Here is a 9,570-nt window from a genome sequence, read left to right as displayed (position 1 = left end):
CTATTCATGTATTTGTCAAGATGTCCCCCAAATGTCACTATTGTCCCTGCTTCCACCACCTCCTCCGGCAGCGAGTTCCAGGAACCCCTACCCTCTGTGTAAAAAAACTTACCTCGTACATCTCCTCTAAACCTTGCCACTTCGTACCATCTTCGTACGACTAAGGCTTGCTGAGAACTTGCATCTTGGACAACAGTCCAAGAACTTGCATCTTGGACAACAGACAACAGTGAGGCAAAGCCGGCCAGTCCATTGAAGAATGGATCAGAACTTCAACTATTCCATGAAATTCCATCCTGTCTCCCAGCCCAATGTTTCACTGCTGGCGGAGCAGTTCCAGTTCTGCTCTGACTCAGTGAGTAGCACCACTTTCCTCGTCGTGGCGTACAGTGCAGTGATGGCAGTGGGTGTGATCGGCAACGTGTGCCTGGTTCTGGTCATCATCAGGCAGAAGGAAATGCGCAATGTGACCAACATCTTGATTGCCAATCTGTCGTGTTCTGACATCCTCATCTCCACCATATGCCTACCAGTGACAGTGATCTACACCATGATGGACCATTGGATCCTTGGGGATGCACTTTGCAAGTTGATCCCATTTGTTCAGTGCATGTCAGTCACTGTGTCCATCCTGTCCTTGGCCCTAATTGCTTTGGAGAGACACCAGCTAATCATCAACCCTACTGGCTGGAAGCCAAGTGTAAGAGCTATCAGCTGGTTGGTGGAATGTTTAATCTCTTTGCCCTTTGTGTCCTTCAACATCTTGACCAACGTGCCCTACGCAAATGTTTCCTTTCTCCTGGACATGTTTGAGGACCATGCTGCTTGTATTGAGCACTGGTCTTCGGAACGACAGAAGCTAGCCTATACCACCTGACTCTTAGTTTTTCAGTATTGCTTGCCACTCCTCCTGATGCTGATTTGCTATTTCTGGATCTTTCTGTGACTCCAAAGGCGCCGGGAGATGGTGGACCGGGCTAGGGATGGAAACCACAGGGTCAGCCACAGTCGGAGGATCAACGTCATGTTGGCATCTATAGTTGCAGCCTTTAGCTTTTGCTGGCTGCCGCTCACCATCTTCAACACCATCTTCGATTGGGACCAGGAGGCCATCTCCATTTGTCACCATAACCTGATCTTCTCCCTCTGTCACCTGACAGCCATGCTGTCCACCTGTGTCAACCCGATCATCTATGGTTTCCTGAACAGCAACTTCCAAAAGGAAGTGAAGGCCATGCTGTACAGGTGTCTCTGTGGTGGGGCCTCAGACAGTTATGAGAGTTTATCCCTGTCCATGGTCAACACTGAGCTGTCAAAAGCTTCTGTGCGCTATTAACATTGTGCCTTTGTGGATCACTTGACATTCATTGTTTTTGCTGTTTCTACACCCGATGATTCCATCCCTCACCTTATGCCTGGTTTTATCAGTGATAATTGATGTGTTGGGTAAGCTGGGTCTACGAGGACTGCGTTTACTGCAGCAGTGAGAGAGACAGGCTTCCAACACTTGAAGAAATGCAACTCGATTTTATTGAACATTTAACTATAATACATGCTTTTACTGCATAAGATAAAGATGCATGGCATTAAGGGTAAAGTAGTAGCATGGATAGAGGATTGGTTAATTAATAGAAAGCAAAGAGTTGGGATAAATGGGTGTTTCTCTGGTTGGCAATCAGTAGCTAGTGGTGTCCCTGAGGGATCCGTGTTGGGCCCACAATTGTTCACAATGTACATAGATGATTTGGAGTTGGGGGCCAAGGGCAATGTGTCCAAGTTTGCAGATGACACTAAGATGAGTGGTAAAGCGAAAAGTGCAGAGGATACTGGAAGTCTGCAGAGGGATTTGGATAGGTTAAGTGAATGGGCTAGGGTCTGGCAGATGGAATACAATGTTGACAAATGTGAGGTTATCCATTTTGGTAGGAATAACAGCAAACGGGATTATTATTTAAACGATAAAATATTAAAGCATGCTGCTGTGCAGAGAGACCTGGGTGTGCTAGTGCATGAGTCACATAAAGTTGGTTTGCAGGTGCAACAGGTGATTAAGAAGGCAAATGAAATGTTGTCCTTCATTGCTAGAGGGATGGAGTTTAAGACTAGGGAGGTTATGTTGCAATTGTATAAGGTGTTAGTGAGGCCACACCTGGAGTGTTGTGTTCAGTTTTGGTCTCCTTACTTGAGAAAGGACATACTGGCGCTGGAGGGTGTGCAGAGGAGATTCACTAGGTTAATCCCAGAGTTGAAGGGGTTGGATTATGAGGAGAGGTTGAGTAGACTGGGACTGTACTCGTTGGAATTTAGAAGGATGAGGGGGGATCTTATAGAAACATTTAAAATTATGAAGGGAATAGATAGGATAGATGCGGGCAGGTTGTTTCCACTGGCGGGTGAAAGCAGAACTAGGGGACATAGCTTCAAAATAAGAGGAAGTAGATTTAGGACTGAGTTTAGGAGGAACTTCTTCACCCAAAGGGTTGTGAATCTATGGAATTCCTTGCCCAGTGAAGCAGTTGAGGCTCCTTCATTAAATGTTTTTAAGGTAAAGATAGATAGTTTTTTGAAGAATAAAGGGATTAAGGGTTATGGTGTTCGGGTGGTAAAGTGGAGCTGAGTCCACAAAAGATCAGCCATGATCTCATTGAATGGCGGAGCAGGCTCGAGGGGCCAGATGGCCTACTCCTGCTCCTATTTCTTATGTTCTTATGTTCTTATGTTCTAACTGTGGGTTGACACTATGCTGACTTGACTGGAGACCTGAGGCTAACCTGACCAGACTATCTTACTACCACATGGTCCTTGTTTTAGCTGCTGCTCACGTGCTCTGACTGTCTCAGAGGCTGGATCCCGAGAGAGCGGGAAAACTAATGCCCTCTGGCTTTATAGTGGTTGTGTCCTGTCTGTTGATTGGCTGCTGTGTTCTGTGTGTTCACTGGTCATGCTGTGTGTCAATCACTGCCTGTCTGCACACCATCATATACCTGGATGTATATTATGGCATCCCCCTTTTTTTTTAATGTGTTCAGGTTAATAAATAGTGAGTGTGTATGTACAGGAGCCTGACTATATACAGAGTATGCTAACGTATTTACATGGGAAGGTGTCTAGTGCAGATAGAGGGCAGATAACACATGAGAAAAAAAATGATATGTACAGATGTGTAAACAATGAGATAACAAGGTAATGCAACATTCAGTCTATAAATTCAGTCTCTGTGGCGGGCGACGAATTCTGGTTGACCGCCTCAAGGGTGGGTCAGGGGACCCTGCACTTGAACGGGCGGAACTGCCTCCAATGTAGATGTCGGTAGAATAACTGGCAGATCGGTGGCCTCATGGAAGGGCGCGTCCTGAGGAACCAGCATGCGAGGCGGGACATCACGGATAGGTGGCGGACGCGGAAGTCGACACAGTGCCCGCTTATTACGCCAAAGAAAGGAACCATCAGGCATGCGAATGAGGAATGATCTGGGGGCCACTTGCTTGACCACCACAGCTGTGGCAGAACGGCCATCGTCAGGTAACTGAACACGAACTCGGTCAGCAGGGACCAGAGCAGGGAGATCTGTGGCATGGGCGTCATACCCCGACTTGCATTGGGCCCGAGACTGTTGCATCCTCTGCAGGACCGGGAAGTTGTCAAGGTCCGTAATGTGGGTAGCCGGTACCTTCGTTCACAGTGTCCAGTTCATTAGGAGCTGCGCTGGGGACAGCCCTGTGGACAAAGGAATCACCTTGTAGGCTAACAGCGCCAGGTTGAAATCAGAACCCGAGTCAGCAGCTTTGCACAACAGTCTTTTAACGATGTGGACCCCTTTTTCAGCTTTCCCATTCGACTGGGGGTAGTGGGGGCTTGATGTGACATGCCGAAAATTGTACAGCCGGGCAAAATCTGTCCACTCCTGGCTGAAGAAGCAGGGGCCGTTGTCACTCATCACTGTGAATGGGATGCCATGCCGGGCAAAAGTCTCCTTGCATGCCTTGATTACTGTTGCTGAGGTGAGGTCAGTCAGTTAGACCACCTCGGGCTAGTTGGAAAAGTAGTCCATTAGGAGGACATAGTTTCGGCCCTTGGCATGGAACAGGTCAACACCAACTGTGGACCATGGGGAGGTCACCATTTCATGCGGCTGTAGAGTCTCTTTAGGCTGAGCCGGCTGGAACCTTTGACACGTTAGGCAATTGAGGACCGTGTTGGCGATATCTTGGCTAATGCCTGGCCAATATACTGCCTCTCGGGCTCGACGGCGACACTTTGCGACCCCCAGGTGACCCTCGTGGATTTGGCCGAGGACCAACACTCGCATTCTCTGTGGGATCACAATTCTGTCCAGCTTCATCAGTATGCCGTTTACCACGGTTAGATCGTCCTTTACATTATAAAACTGGGGGCGCTGCCCCTTTTGCCAACCATCCGTGAGATGTCGCATGACCCGCTGGAGTAAAGGATCCCTGGCCGTCTCCTGACGAACTTGCACGACCCTTTCATCAGTGGCCGGAAAGTTGGAGGTACAGAATTCCACCTGCGCATCTATTTGACAGGCAAAGTCAGTCTGCTCACATGGTGTGGTGATAGATCTGGAGATTGCATCGGCCATAATGAGCTCTTTACCCGGGGTGTACACCAGGTCAAAATCGTAGCGACGGAGTTTGAGAAGGATACATTGTAGCAGTGGCATCATGTCATTGAGGTATTTTTGGATGATGTGGACCAATGGCCCGTGGTCCGTCTCGACCGTGAATTTGGGGAGGCCATACACATAATCATGGAACTTGCCGATCCCTGTGAGGAGGCCTAGGCATTCTTTTTCAATCTGAGCGTATCGTTGCTCAGTGGGTGTCATGGCTCTAGAGGCACATGCGAGTGGGGCCCAGGAGGAGGAGTCATCCCGCTGGAGGAACACTGCCCCACTGCCAGCCTGGTTCATGTCGGTGGATATTTTCGTCTCCTTGGCAGGGTTGAAAAACGCCAGCACTGGGGCCTCGGTGGGTTTCGCCCTGAGCTCACGCCACTCTTGCTCATGAGCGGGGAGCTACTGGAAGTCCGTAGTTATTTTAATGAGATGGTGGAGAGCTGTGGTGTGTGATGCAAGATTTGGGGATAAACTTCCCAAGGAAGTTGACCATCCCTAGGAAGCGGAGCACCGCCTTCTTGTCCTCCGGGGTCTTCATGGCGTTGATCGCCGACACCTTTTCTGCATCTGGCTGCACACCGAACTGTGAAATGTGGTCGCCAAGGAATTTGATTTCTTTTTTAAAAATAATTTTTATTGAAAAATTTTGAATTTATACAACAACAACGAACCATAATAAAATACCAAAAATAACAATAATATTAACAATCATAAACATTCGCCCCACCTCCATGAACAACAATGCATATTAACAACAACGCAAATTAACACAATATTAAGTTACATAATAGAAACTACAATAAGGAACCCCCCCCCACCCTCCCCGGGTTGCTGCTGCTATCTTTGAGCCAGGAAGTCCAGAAAAGGCTGCCATCATTTATAGAACCCTTGTATTGATCCTCTCAGGGCAAATTTGACCCTTTCCAATTTTATAAATCCCGCCATGTCACTGATCCAGGTCTCCACACTTGGGGGCCTCGCATCCTTCCACTGCAGCAAGATCCTTCGCTGGGCTACTAGGGACGCAAAGGCCAGGACACCGGCCTCTTTCGCCTCCTGCACTCCCGACTCTACCGCAACTCCAAAAATCGCGAGTCCCCATCCTGGTTTGACCCTGGATCCAACCACCCTCGACACCGTCCCCGCCACCCCCTTCCAGAATTCTTCCAGTGCTGGGCATGCCCAGAACATATGGGCGTGGTTCGCTGGACTCCCCGAACATCTGGTGCACCTGTCCTCACCCCCAAAGAACCTACTCATCCTAGTACCGGACATGTGGGCCCGGTGCAGCACCTTAAATTGGATGAGGCTAAGCCTCGCACATGAGGAGGAAGAGTTGACTCTCTCCAAGGCATCCGCCCAAGTCCCATACTCTATCTGCTTCCCGAGTTCCTCCTCCCATTTAGCCTTCAGCTCCTCCACTGACGACTCCTCCACCTCCTGCATTACCTTATAGATGTCAGACACCTTCCCCTCTCCGACCCACACCCCCGAAAGCACTCTGTCCATTGTCCCCCGCGAAGGCAGCAAAGGGAATCCCTCTACCTGTCGTCTAGCAAACGCCTTTACCTGTAAGTATCTGAACATGTTCCCTTGGGGAAGCCCAAAGTTATCTTCCAGTTCCCCCAGGCCCGCAAACCTCCTGCCAATAAACAGGTCCCTCAATTTACTGATGCCCGCCCTTTGCCACCCCCTAAATCCCCCATCCTTGTTCCCCGGGATGAACCGATGATTGCCACCCAATGGAGCCTCCATCGAGCTCCCTGTTTCCCCCCTATGCCGTCTCCACTGTCCCCAGATTCTTAGGGTCGCCGCCACCACCGGGCTCGTGGTAAACCTCTTAGGGGAGAGCGGCAACGGCGCTGTTACCATGGCACCCAGGCTCGTACCTCTACATGACGCCATCTCCATTCTTTTCCACGCCGCCCCTCCCCCCTCCATCACCCATTTACGCACCATTGACACATTGGCCGCCCAATAGTACCCCAAAGGGTTGGGCAGTGCCAGCCCGCCTCTATCCCTCCCTCGCTCCAGGAACACCCTCTTCACTCTCGGAGTCCCATGTGCCCACACAAAGCTCAAAATACTGCTAGTCACTCTCCTAAAGAAGGCCCTGGGGATAAAGATGGGCAGGCACTGAAAGAGGAACAAGAACCTCGGAAGCACTGTCATTTTGACGGACTGCACCCTCACCGCCAATGACAATGGCAGCATGTCCCACCTCTTGAACTCCTCCTCCATCTGATCTACAAGTCTGGTGAAATTATGTTTGTGAAGAGTCCCCCAGTCCCTGGCCACCTGCACCCCATGCATGTGAAAATGCATGAGATTGTTTACTGTAGACACTGATGTTGGGCCTCCATATTCTTTTGCCAAACTTTAGGGGCCAAACCTCTTCAGACATGAATCTTGAGCAGAGAAGAGGGGTTAGGGAGGTTCTGGTGCTAGCAGTGTGAGGAAATATTCTTCTGCAGCTCAGTGAGAATAATGATTGGTGTACACTTTCAGGGGCTGGTTTAGCTCACTGGGCTAAATCGCTGGCTTTTAAAGCAAACCAAGCAGGCCAGCAGCATGGTTCGATTCCCGTACTAGCCTCCCTGGACAGGCGCCGGAATATGGCGACTAGGGGCTTTTCACAGTAACTTCATTGAAGCCTACTCGTGACAATAAGCAATTTTCATTTCTCCTCCATTGTAAATCAGCCAATGTCTATTTGCCGTCCATTATATAAGCCACCCTGATTTTGTTTCTACTAAATTGAATGTAAAAGAGAAATGGGGAAGGGTGTCAATTTGTAAAGGCAAGTCCAATGCCATTGGCAAGCCTCAGAATTTCTTCATTCTGTTCCAGATGCTTTGTAAATATTTCAAATTGCTTTCTGTTCAACCTTCAGTAAAATAACCTTTTAGTGTAACTCGTTGAATGTAATGCTGAGGTAAGATATTACCACCAAATGTCCCAATAAAATTTAAGATTGAGTTGTTCATATTGCTTTGTTATTTACCATATCAAGAATTCCCTGATTTCTTCAAGGACTGACCCTCTTCAGCAGAGAAAATTCTGAAAGGATATAGGGCCTCACGGTAGCATGGTGGTTAGCATCAATGCTTCACAGCTTCAGGGTCCCAGGTTCGATTCCCGGCTGGGTCACTGTCTGTGTGGAGTCTGCACGTCCTCCCTGTGTGTGCGTGGGTTTCCTCCGGGTGCTCCGGTTTCCTCCCACAGTCCAAAGATGTGCGGGTTAGGTGGATTGGCCATGCTAAATTGCCCGTAGTGTAAGGTTAATGGGGGGATTGTTGGGTTATGGGTATACGGGTTACGTGGGTTTAAAGTAGGGTGATCATTGTTCGGCACAACATTGAGGGCCGAAGGGCCTGTTCTGTACTGTTCTATGATATATGTAATAGATATAAAACCATAAGACTTAGGAGCAGAATTAGGCCATTCAGTCTGCTCTGCCATTCAGTCATGACTGATATTTTTCTCACCCCCATTCTGCCTGCCTTCTCCCCATAACCCTTGATCCCGTTATTAATCAAGAACCTATTTATCTCGATCTGAAAGACACTCAGCGATTTGGCCTCCACAGCCTTCTGCGGAAAAGAGTTCCACAGATTCACCACCCTCCGGCTGAAGAAATTCCTCCTCATTTCTGTTTTAAAGGATCGTCCCTTTAGTCTGAGATTGTGCTCTCGGGTTCTAGTTTTTCCTACAAGTGGAAACATCCTCTCCACGTCCACTCTATCCAGGCCTCTCAGTATCTTGTAAGTTTCATTAAGATTCCCCCTAATCCTTCTAAACTCCAATGAGTACAGACCAAGAGTCCTCAACTGTTCCTCAGATGACAAGTTCTTCATTCCAGGAATCATTCTTGTGAACCTCCTCTGGACCCTTTACAAGGCCAGCACATCTTTCCTTTGATATGGGGCCCAAAATTGCTCACAAAACTCCAAATGGGGTCTGACCAGAGCCTTATGCAGCCTCAGAAGTACATCCATTATTCATAGATTTCATAGAATTTACAGTGCAGAAGGAAGCCAACCATCGAGTCTGCACCAGCTCTTGGAAAGAGCACCCTACCCAAGGTCAACACCTCCACCCTATCCCCACAGCCCAGTGACCCCACCCAACACATTGACGGCAATTTTGGACACTAAGGGCAATTTTGGACACCAAGGCAATTTATCATGGCCAATCCACCTGACCTGCACATCTTTGGACTGTGGGAGGAAGCCGGAGCACCCGAAGGAAACCCACGCACACACGGGGAGGATGTGCAGACTCCGCACAGACAGTGACCCAAGCAGGAATCGAACCTGGGACCCTGGAGCTGTGAAGCCATTGTGCTATCCACAATGCTACCGTGCTGCCCCTTATGACCTCTTGACGTGAATGCGAACATTGCATTTGCCTTCCTAACTGCTGAAATCCATATAAAATACATCAACTGTACAACCTTCATCTACATACCTGGTCACCTCCTCAAAAAAATGTAGTCATATTTGTTAGGCATTACCACCCTCTGACAAAGCCATGCTGACTATTCCTGATCAAACCTTGCCTCTCCAAGTGGAGATAGATTCTCTCTTTCAGAATTTCCTCTAATAGATTTCCTACCACTGACATGGTAAATTTTTTAAATAGTGGAAGAACATTAAATTGTTCTCCAGTCCTCCGGCAACTTTCCTGTGGCCAGAGAAGATGTAACCCTGCAATCTCCTTCCTCATTTCCCACAGCATCCTGGGACACAATTCATCACTACCTGGAGATTTGTCCATTTTTAAGCCTGTCAACATCCCCGCTACCTTGTCACTCACTACGACAATTTGCTCACTAGCCACTCAGTCTCTCTCCTGGAGTTTGTACCAACTTCCTCGTTATCTTGGGTGAAGACAGATGTGAAGTATTTGTTCAACATCTTATCAATGTCCTC

At 48.5% G+C, this 9,570-nt stretch overlaps 1 pseudogene; it reads left to right on the top strand.

Annotated features, from left to right (window-relative positions):
- Positions 1 to 259: 259 nt before the first annotated feature.
- On the top strand, positions 260 to 8,346 carry LOC119965578 (annotated as a pseudogene).
- The last annotated feature ends 1,224 nt before the right edge of the window (positions 8,347 to 9,570 follow it).

This window comes from Scyliorhinus canicula, chromosome 5 (assembly GCF_902713615.1).
Source record: "Scyliorhinus canicula chromosome 5, sScyCan1.1, whole genome shotgun sequence".
Lineage (NCBI taxonomy): Eukaryota > Metazoa > Chordata > Chondrichthyes > Carcharhiniformes > Scyliorhinidae > Scyliorhinus > Scyliorhinus canicula.
The sequence above is the reverse complement of the archived record's forward strand: the minus strand, read 5'-3'. Positions and strand labels throughout refer to the sequence as shown.